The sequence below is a fragment of the Saccopteryx leptura genome, chromosome 6 (assembly GCF_036850995.1).
Source record: "Saccopteryx leptura isolate mSacLep1 chromosome 6, mSacLep1_pri_phased_curated, whole genome shotgun sequence".
In the NCBI taxonomy this organism is placed as follows: Eukaryota; Metazoa; Chordata; class Mammalia; order Chiroptera; family Emballonuridae; genus Saccopteryx; species Saccopteryx leptura.
The window spans coordinates 111,853,336-111,865,438 of NC_089508.1; positions in this window are offsets into that span (position 1 = coordinate 111,853,336).

Sequence of the window (12,103 nt, forward strand, 5' to 3'; positions counted from 1 at the left end):
TTAACTGCAGAGCCAAACCCATAGTGCAATCTGATCAGGGAGCTCGGCCTGATTTGGGTCCCCAGCCAATGGGCCATACTAGGCTGGAGCATTTTCTACAGCCCCACACAGGCAGTAAAGCAAGTTTAAAGCCCTGTCCAACAGCTGAGCTAACCTACAATCTCGCTCCGCTGGGAAGCATGACCATAGACTCTCAGCAGCCTTGGAGAACATATTACAGCCTGCTTTGCAGGAAGAAAACTTAACCAACTGCTGAACATAGTTCCCAGTCCCACCTGCCTGGGGGACTAGCCAAAGACCCAAGTACCCAGAAGCCCATTCTATAGCCTGATCTGGAAGGGAGCCAAGCCAGCAGCCATGCCCATCTGATGAGCATAGCCCTGATGCAACATAACCCAAGAAGTGAACAGGGATCTGGTCAGTCTCAGAACCCAACTTATGGTACTTCCCAGCTGTGGTGCTCAGCCTATAGCCCTGCCAGACTGTGAACACAGCTTTTAACCTCACCTCCAAAAGGGAGCTCAGCCAGTGACCCCATCCAATTGCAAGGCATAACTTGTGACCCAAACCATGAGGCAGCCTAGACAGAAACCTGGACCAACATCAAAGCCTGATTTCAAGCCCCTCTGAATTGTGAGATACAGGTGGAGGCTCTGCCTGATAAGAGAGTCCAGCCAGTAACCACAATCAATAAAAGAGCAGTCAATGGACTATCTATTTGTTCTATCAACTTTGAGGTACAGCCTATAGCCCCACTTGATGACAGAGAACTACTTGAAGCTCCATCCAAAGTCAAAGCCCTGACTGTAATCCCACCTGAAGTCCAATCATCAGCACCAGCTGGTCAGGGAGCATCGCGTGAACCCCTGCCCAATCACAGACTCCAAACAAGTGGCAACTAAGTCTGTAACCCTGCCCAATGTGAGGGGATTGTAGATCCTGTCTAGTAGTGCCAGTGGACCACAATGCCCAGCCAGAAAGCCCTACCAACAATTCCTGCCAGTGGGAAACCCCCAACTAAGCAAGAACATTACCCTGATACCAAAGACACTATAAGAATTTTCAAAATGACAGTGAGTATTGTAACATGGCTGGCACAGAAATATGGGGTACAAACACACAAAAATTAGTGAATAGCCTTGTCAAACTAAAACAAAAAAAAACCATAAAACAAGTGTTGACAGTGAAACTAGACAAAGAAACAGACAGGAACATCAGCCACAAACTGCCTAAGAATTTCATCAGAAATGAAATGCTAAAGATAGATTACAGATTACCATCAGAACCAAATTGCATTCTCTTCATATTCTATTGTTTACTCATGTTTAAGCTTACTGTTAGATGACCTATGAATAATTAATTTGGGTTAAGTAATTTTTGAGTAATACTTTTGTTAGCATTTTCAAAACCTGAACAAAGATTCCTCTCTTCCAGTGTTAAAAAAAAAAAAAAAAAAAAAAAAAAAAAAAAAAAAAAAAAAAAAAAAAAAAAAAAAAAAAAATTCTATCAGAGCTGAAGTGACTCAAGAGTATGTTGCAGCCAATGTTCTTATGGTGTACAGAATGGACAGACCAAGTTAGTAACACCTGACTCAGAACGCTTTCTTGCAAGACTATCTGTGTGTGCTACAGATAAAAGCCACTTAATGGAGCTCAGGTATGCCCTGACTGTCCTTGCTCATAATAGCTTTGAAAAACATTGCCCATTATCTTCTCTCTTCATTAAAAGTGCAATGCATGTTTGCAGCTGGCAGTAATTATTTTAAGCCTATTTCTTTTATATATGACCTATTTTCAGTGAGAAAAAAAAAACAGCCCATGAAATGTTTTAGATTGTTAAGAGAACAGTTTCTTCCCAAATGCTAATTTATGGAACTGGTTCTTTTGTAGCAGAAAGATTTTTAATAAGTTTCCATAAGGTGATAAACTTTAGGAACTTAAATTTTACCTTTTTACTGCCTATGACATCTCTAAATTCCAACTTTCCTACAATGCAATCCTGTCTCTTGTTGCCCAGATTAATTATCTAAATAAGTGGCTTTCTAGTTTGTCATGCATTTTTGGTATATTTTGACTTATTTCTTATGTTTTGATCACCTACCTCCTCTTTGCAATTTGTCTTCTTGTTCTAATTACCTATCCAGTTTTCAACCCACTGATTATTTAAACTCATCTCTTTCCTGTCTCAGTCTGGTTGCAATTTACCCTTATCAACTTAGTAACTCCTTAGCACAGAGAACACCAACGTAAACTCAACTCTAATTTTCTAATACGGTATTCATCTTTTTCTCCTATAACATGATTTCTCTCTCAAGCTAATGATCCTACTCACTATAATCCAATTTTCCCAAATCCAGGCTCCATGTATGTTTTCTGTCCCACATCTTTGGTCCACACATTTTTACATCCCCAGTCAGAAAAGGATATACATCCCCTGCATGGTATCTTCTTAATAGCAAAAAGCACACAAACAAAACAACAACCCCCCCCCCCAAAAAAAAAAAAAAAACCTGGCAAATGTTAACTATTCTAATTGTTTCTGAATTTTAGTAAAAATTATTTGTCTCTAAATAAATTACAATTGAGATAAACATAGAAAACCTAAATGTTCTCTTTGCTGCAGTTAAATGGAAAAAAAATGTAGGAAGCAGAAGACCTGGTTTTTACTGCAGACCTATGACAAAGAGATTAATTCTTCTTAACTCAGTTTCTTCATTTGTAACACAAGCATGATTGTATCTGACTTATATATGTCCACCCAGAGTTTACAGGAGAATCTAATAAAATGAAAATAAGTGAAAACTCCTTGAATATAGTATGAGCTTAACAATGTAGAAGAATATGTAGAGGAGCATGAAATTCAAAGTTAATGACCCTATCTTATACAATATATCTTAAAATAGTTTTCTAGTTGTGGTGATGGATTTGTAAAAAAAATATAAGCAGTACTTTCTCCATCAATGAATCTTTGGATTCTTCCTCATAATAAATTACTTTGGTGCTTTTCCTATATCCTTTTACACTTACCACCACAGACATTCACAGGAGTGTGCCCACACAGAGCTGTTCTGGGGATTTCTTCTGGCCAAGAAAACCTACTTTGTCATCTGCTCAAAAGGTTATCACTTTGCATCTTCTGGATAGAACTCTTAAATGTACATTTTTCACTGGCTCTCATACTTCCCAATAGGATTAGTCTACAGGTGCTCAAAGGGGCAACTGGTATGATAAACTCTTGGCTTCCCTGTTTTACTGTCACAATATTTACAGGTGGCCTCCTGACACCACCTAAAAAGATAAATATAGAAATATATATATTTAAAAACCTCAAAACTGCCTGACTGGGTGGTGGCACAGTAGATAAAGCGTCAACCTGGGATGCTGAAGACCCTGGTTTGAAACCCTGAGGTCACTGGCTTGAATGTAGGCTCACCAACTTGAGTGCAGAGTCACCAGCTCGAGCATGGGATTTTAGACATGACCCGTGGTTGCTGGCCTGAACCCCAGGGGAGCTGACTTCAGCCAAGGTTACTGGCTTGGATAAGAGGTCATGGGTTCAACTGGAATCCCCCAGTAAAGACACATATGAGAAAGCAATCAATGAACAGCTAAAGTGTTGCAAGTCTGAGTTAATGCTTCTCATCTCTCTCCCTTCCTATCTTTCTGTCCTTCTCTCTCTCACACACAAAAGAAAAACAAACAAACAAAAAGTCCCCACCCAACCCCCAATTTTCAAAGATCACAATTCTAGCAACTTCTTGTATACATAAAACCTCATAATCACAGCACAATCTATGCAGATAAAGGCATCAGATGGAATCAGCTACACTTAATACCATAGCTGACTATCTTTTGCATGGCAGGCTCACAAAGCTTATGGTCAAATCACTGCTCCCAAAATAATTATTTCCACGTCATGATTTTACGAAATGTTCTCAAATACTTAAAAACTATGAATACTAAATCAAGAATGCCAATGTTATTAATTAGTCTAGTGCTATTAATTAGTTTTGTTTTAATTACTGTATTTTTTCAGCTTACAGCCTCCATTTAGATCAGGGGTCCCCAAACTTTTTACACAGGGGGCCAGTTCACTGTCCCTCAGACCGTTGGAGGGCCAGACTATAAAAAAAACTATGAACAAATCCCTATGCATACTGCACATATCTTATTTTAAAGTTAAAAAAAACAAACAAACAAAAAAAAAAAAAAACCAGGAACAAATACAATATTTAAAATAAATAACAAGTAAATTTAAATCAACAAACTGACCAGTATTTCAATGGGAACTATGGACCTGCTTTTGGCTAATGAGATGGTCAATGTGCTCCTCTCACTGACCACCAATGAAAGAGGTGCCCCTTCCAGAAGTGCGGCGGGGGCCGGATAAATGGCCTCAGGGGGCCGCATGTGGCCCGCGGGCCGTAGTTTGGGGACCCCTGATTTAGATTATGCAGGGCTTATAGGCATTTTTCTCTTCATTCTCAGACCCTAATAAAGTACAGGCATATAACATAAACTTAGCAAACATATGTTGAATATGAAATGAAAACTATAATTCTGGTCATTACATTGGGAACATACACCTTAAGAAATATGTAACATTGAAAGTACAAGCAGTCCCTGGACCAGATGCCACATGGAGGAAAGTATCAAGTGGGTCAGTTAAGACACAGCTAGCGAAGCAGGACAGTCTGTGCGTTCACAATGAACCCCTGGTTGCCTCTGTGACCAATATACATTTCTTTTAGATTCCTTCAGTCAATACCTGTTTACTGAGAGTCACTCTGTGCTACATAGTATGAATTTGCAGATCAACCAACAAGAACAAATGTACACTTGAAACAACATAAAATGAGGAATTTCATTGCTATAGTTGCTGATATCTGAAAGCTACACTGTTGGGTTTCAGGAAATTTTTTTCCCTTTATTTTTCCATTGATTTGAGCAGGGGGGTGGTGAGGAGAGAGAGAAGTGTCATCTTGTTGTTTCACTCAGTTGTTCCATTTCTTGGGCACTCACTGATCAAGCCCGGGACCTCAGCGTTCTGGGATGATATTTTATCCACTGTGTCACCTGCCCAGGGACCCAAAGAATTATTTTTAACCTTTGTTTATGATTGTTTGCTTAAATAAGATGGTCAAATAAATTACCTGAGTTTTTCATTTCTCTGCCGGAACAAATTTCTATTAAAGGCCTAAATGTTTATTTTTTGAATATCTTTAAAAAGGAAGAAATTCCTGTCTGTCAGAGATTTGAATTATCATAGTTGATCCAGATGTAGAAAGATAAAGGTGATGGCCTGGCAGCTTCCTTTTCAGTATCTATCTCTTGAAAAGAAAGTTAAGAGGATAAAGAACACCACTTCTGACTTTGCCAAAAGTCCAGCCAACATATGGAGGTGCTTGTACCTTCAGGTGTTTAATATAGCATCACACTGCTGTCCAGTCTCTCCCCTTGGATGGAACTGAAACTCCAGACAAGGGAGGAAAAGCCTATTAAAAACTGGCATGATTATTCTACAGCTTTCAATGCTGAAGAGTGTTTCTTCAACAACACTGGCTAGACCCTTTGCCTCCTTGTGAGTTTCTCTAAAGAGAGTAATGTTAACCTGACCTAAATTACTGGGTTGCATGAGCCAATCTAACTAGAAAATATTATTTGCATGAGAGGTGCCAGAAATGAAGTACAGAATTTTCTATGAGGACTTTATAATGATATAGAAGGGGAGAAAGAGGGATGTTTATAAAGTAGCCAACAGCTGACTTAGTAGCTCCAGCATTTGTAACGGATCTCAGCAGATGCCTCTTTATTCCCATGGGTGCACTTAGTGAGGCTTCTGTGCATACGGAAATAATTGTGGGTAGTTAACTCTATCCAGACTGAAGTGTCCAACAATTCATCTCAGTTGTGCACTCATAAAGTATAATTTGGAGATTCTGAAGGATGCATGGAATGTATTTAAATTTAGAATCTAACACAGTGGTGGTTGCTAGGTGCTCAGAAAGAAATCCAGGAACAAAGGCCGTGGCTTTTGAAGTGGTTGAATTGATTTACAGAAGCAGAAAGACTATACCTTGTGATGTGTCCTCTGTGCTGCTCTGGACTATTAGGATAAATGACTAAATGAGAGGGGTAGCTCTGCAGAAATGTCATAAAAGCTAGAATTCCAAGAGAGGCAGAGAGGTGACTCTCATTACAATGAGCCAGGACTCAAGTATGAAAGTCATATGAAGAATACCTATGTCTCGTATCTAATTTCCTGCCTATTGAGTCAAAAATTGTCTCCAGGTTTTATAGAATGATAAATGTTAGGTGTTTTACTTGATCTTGTCCTTTTTAAAAAAAAGCTGTGTCCACAATTTCTTTAGTTGCTATCCATTTCCCTCTAATTCTGTTCTTTATTGATGCCACACTCCTTTCCTGTGACTTGCTTTGTTAGCATTAAGCAGCTCTGCACAAATATTCAAGAAAGGCTCAAGGAAAAATAAAGAAATCTGCAAGAACACCACCAACAACAAAAGGTTTGGTTTAAGCAAGAATCATTGTGATTGTTTGAAGACACTTTACTACTTTGGTCTCCTCTTTTGCTATTTTTTCTATAAGACTTCATCTAATTTTTTTAGTCATTAAATTAGGCAGATCAAAATAGAATTCCAGGAATGATGACAAGTTTCAGTTGGAATCAGCATCTGAGTTACATAATGTTTTGGCTACTTTTAAACAACAATTATTGTACATGTATCTGATGCTCGCAACTCATTTGTGAGACAAAGAGCTACCTAACAATCCCAAGTGATGAAGTTAGGCAGAACACCCAGCATATTTAAAATAGGAAAGGTAGTGTGGGGTTTTGTTTTCACTAATAATAATTTTCTATCGCACTAGGATCAACCACATCCCAGACTCTTTATTCACATTTTCTAAGAATGTCTTTATTCAAAACAAGAAGATAAACTGCCAGAGATTATCTCTGACTTCCTTCCTCACAATCTGTTTCAAATTTATTTTTAGACTACATTTGTTTCCATACAATTATAAAAGTTTCCTAACAAAAGAATTGTACATTTTCCTAACACTTTTTTTTACTTTTTCTTAACAAAAAAATCGGCTATCAAGCTTTCCCTCTGGTTTACCTATTTTCAACTTCTATAGCTCATGTAGCATGTCATCAAATAGGCTCATCAAAGAGATGACGGAATAGGTCTTATCTGAATATGCACACTATGTGTACATGCCCTTCTCCTCTCAGTGATGGGAAAGGATGTCAAGAATAAGAATTTTCATACCCATTTGGGGAACTCTGACCCTGAACAAAGGCATCTCAGGCACTATGCATATGGTCTAAAGACTGCTCCACTGAATTCTGAGTGAAGGCAACTTAAAGTTTAAAGTGGAATCTCTGGACCAAATAACTAAAATATCCATTAAGAATGGGAGAAAAAATTGCCTAATGAAACTTAGGAAAAGAATAATGAGAAATGGGGATCAAGGATGCCCAGGGACCAAGTCAAACAAAAGTCCAGCAGACCATGCTTGCTTAAGGACAGGGTGACATCAGGAAAAAGGAGTGATGCCTCATCACTTCTGACATCCTGATATTTATGAAAAGATCTAAAAACCTGAAATATCAGGCTATCTTCAAGGATTTAAATAATTTCTCAGGGCTTACATGATACCACTCACACTTGGTTTGTACATTTGTTTCTCCCAAGCTCCCCTAACAGTCCTCTTCCCCCTTAGTGTCCCCCATCTGGTCCCTGGGGCTCCTTTCCAAGCTCCTCCGTCTGCTCCCTGAGTAAACCCTGTCCAGGTGAATGCATCTATTCCTGTGATTATAACCATACTATCTATTGAGTCTATCTTGAATTCAAACCTGTCTTTGGAGATCCAGCCCCAGTATCCAAATGCCTTCTCCAGAGTTCACTAGGGGCCGTAAATGAGTCTAAATTTGAAATGTTCATCTTTCATTACCACTTGAATTGCTTATCAAGCATCTTCATCATGCTTGATAACCTTTTCTTTGCCAGTAGTCCATATTTTCTATATTACTTTCCAAGTCTATACATTGTACTTTCTTTGTCTGTTTTTAACATTTATTTATTGAAACAGACTGTGCACCAGAGGCTGAATTGGAATAATTGGATACAAAGTTACACAAAAGAACAGGAATTCTCATGGAGCTTATAGTCTAGTTGGGGAGAAATACAATGAACAGGTAAGCAAAGAAGTAAACTAAATATTTAGTGCTTTTGCTAAGTGCTAAAGATTATAATCAGGTTGTCATGACAGAGAATAATAGTAGAGTATATATTTTGTAAAGTCCCAAGGAAAGTTTCTGAGGATATAGTCTTGAAGCCATTAGCTGAAAAGGGTAAGAGAACCAGTCCATTGGAAAGAGTGGTCCAGGGTAAAGGACAAAAAGGTTCAACCCTCTAATACTGGAGAGTTCATACTGTGTTCTGTAAGAAGCTAGTGAAGTTGAAATAAGAGTGAATGTAGAAAATGACATAAGATGTGTTCATTAGCTGACATTTATTGAACAATTTTCATGGCCCAGTTATTGTGCTAGAAGTTTAAATGAATTATCCATTTCACACTCATATTTATTTTATAATTTTTACCCTAGTTCTGGGAATTAGGAAATTGAGTCACAGGAGGTTGAGTAATATACACAAGGTCACATAGGTACTATGTGGTAAGCTGAGATTTAAATACAGGCAAGTTCACTCTTTTGACACTACGTTATATTGCCATCTATTGGCACTTAGAAGCTATGTTTAGTAGGGACTTTCAGGGCATGACAAGGAAGTTGGATTTTATTTTCATTGGAATTCAAAAGACACTGATGATTTTCAGAAGGGATACAATACTTACTCCCTATGATTCTCTGGTACAACTCCATTGACAAGTTCTCAGTTCACACCTGGTCCTTGGCTCCTTCCAGTCACTCTACATGAGTTCTCAACTGTGGTCAATTCACATTTCACATCACCATCAGATTTTAATACTCCCCAAGCATGTCACAACCCAGCTTAACGTTCTTACATAGACATTCATAGTCTCCAGTAATACAATTCACTCTTCAGCACAACACATATTGTACTGTATGAACTGTCATCTGCCTTTCTTTCCAGTCTCATTCATGCCACGTTGTGATTTCGTCTCGGGCTCCTTCCCCATTGGTCCTCTCAGAAAGTCTCAGTGGCTCTTCTCTTTCTGCCCATGATAAGGAACAGGACCTTGCAGGTGAACGTTACAATGATTTTGAAAAATACAATGATTTTTCCTGCCACATCTACCATTATGCATGCTCCTCCCTCTGGTAAGCACATGCTCTGTTCTGCCTTGACAGCACCTCCTAACCACCGCCACTTCCTACTCCTCATTCCTCTGCCTCTCCTCACTAATATCATGTGCAACACACTTTTAAAGACTCAACTCTGGAGTCATCTTTCCTGGGAGGCTATCTTCTCACAGTATCCTCTACATACTTAAATCTCAACATGGTCATACTACATTTTAGTTGTTGTTTCTTATCTTTCTCTCCAAAATTTATGACTTCTTTAAGTTTATAGATTTTGTCTTGTTCATCTAATCCAATGCCTAGAACATGATATAAGCTTCAATTAAAAAAATGGTGTATGAATGATAAAGAGGATGGAAAAATGAACCACAATAATTCAGAAGTTAGGTCAAACACAGTTCATAAAGATCAAGGCTGCTCTGGCTGGGTGGCTCAGTGGCAGAATGTCAGTTCAACATATGGAAGTTTCAGGTTCAATTCCCAGTCAGGGCACACAGAAGTGCCCATCTGCTTCTCCACACCTTGCCCCTCTTGCTTCTCTCTCTCTATTTTCTCTCCTGCAGTCATGGCTCAATTAGAGAGAGTTGGCCCAGGACGCTGAGGAGGGCTCCACGACCTCCACCTCAGATGCTAAGAAGAGCTCGGTTGTTCAGCAACAGAGCAATGCCAAGATGGGCAGAGCATTGCCCCCTAGTGGGCTTGCCAGGTGGATCCCAGTCAGGGCACATGCAGGAGTCTGTCTCTGCCTCCCTTCCTCTCACTGAATTAAAAAAAGAAAAAAGAAAAGTTCAAGGCTTGCTTCATGATTTTTATTTTCAGGAACCATATGCAAATATAAATGATGACATCTACAAAATAATTTTACTATTTAAGATCCTCCAAACAAAAACAAAACTGGTACTTAGTATGTAAATTAATTAGTGAAAAATGTTTAAATACCTCTGTTAAAAGCAGACATGATTTGAGTTATATAGTTTACAGTATAAAAATTTGAGGAGGGATAGGTAATGATAAAAGTATAATGCTGGCCCTGGCAGGTGATTCAGTAGATAGAACATCAGCCTGGAGTATGGACATCCCAAGTTCAATTCCCAGTCAGGGCACAGAGGAGAAGCAACCATCTACTTCTCCCTCCTGCTTTCTCTCCTTCTTCCACTCCCACAGCTAGTGACTTTATTGGTTTGAGAATGGCCCCAGGTGCTGAAGTTAGCTCTATTGGTGTGCATCAGTCACAGACACTAAAAATACCTTGATACTCGAGCATTGGCCCCAGACAGGATTGTCAGGTAGATCATGGTCTGGGTGCATGCAGGAGTCTGCCACATTATCTCCTCTCTTTTCACCTAATATATATATTAGGTGAAATGTTATATAATATATATAACATTATATATATATATATAAAATGTTAATGTATTCAAAGTATTTCATAGTATGTATAACTCTTTTTTTATAGATAAATTTTTATTAATGTTAATGGGGTGACAACAATAAATCAGGGTACATATATTCAAAGAAAACATGTCCAGATTATCTTGTTATTCAATTATGCTGCATACCCATCACCCAAAGTCAGATTGTCCTCCGTCATCCTCTATCTAGTTTTCTTTGTGCCCCTCCCCCTCCCCCTTCCCCTCTCCTCCTTCCCTCCCTCGCCCCCCTCCCCCCCACCCCCAGTAACCACCACACTCTTGTCCACGTCTCTTAGTCTCGTTTTTATGTCCCACCAATATATGGAATCAAGTAGTTCTTGTTTTTTTCTGATTTATTAATTTCATTCTGTATGTTATCAAGATCCCACCATTTTGTTGTAAATGATCTGATGTCACCATTTCTTATGGCTGAGTAGTATTCCATAGTGTATATGTGCCACATCTTTTTTATCCAGTCTTCAACTGAAGGGCTTTTTGGTTGTTTCCATGTCTTGGCCACTGTGAACAATGCTGCAATGAACATGGGGCTACATGTGTCTTTACATATCAATGTTTCTGAGTTTTTGGGGTATATACCCAGTAGAGGGATTGCTGGGTCATAAGGTAGTTCTATTTTTAGTTTTTTAAGGAACCACCATAATTTCTTCCATAATGGTTGTACTACTTTACAGTCCCACCAACAGTGAATGAGGGTTCCTTTTTCTCCACAGCCTCTCCAGCATTTGCTATTACCTGTCTTGTTGATAATAGTTAATCTAACAGGTGTGAGGTGGTATCGCATTGTAGTTTTGATTTGCATTTCTCTAATAACTAATGAAGATGAGCATCTTTTCATATATCTGTTGGCCTTTTGTATTTCTTTCTGGGAGAAGTGTCTGTTCATGTCCTCTTCCCATTTTTTTTATCGGATTGTTTGTTTGTTTGTTGTTGAGTTTTAAGAGTTCTTTGTAAATTTTGGATATTAGGCCCTTATCTGAGCTGTTGTTTGAAAATATCATTTCCCATTTAGTTGGCTGTCTGTTTATTTTGTCAGTTTCTCTTGCTGAGCAAAAACTTTTTAGTCTGATGTAGTCCCATTCATTTATCTTTGCCTTCACTTCTCTTGCATTTGGAGTCAAATTCATAAAATGCTCTTTAAAACCAAGGTCCATGAGTTTAGTACCTATGTCTTCTTCTATGTACTTAATTGTTTCAGGTCTTATATTTAGGTCTTTGATCCATTTTGAATTAATTTTCATACAAGGGGACAAGCTGTAGTTGAGTTTCATTCTTTTGCATGTGGCTTTCCAGTTTTCCCAGCACCATTTGTTGAAGAGGCTTTCTTTTCTCCATTGTGTGTTGTTGGCCCCTTTATCAAAAATTAT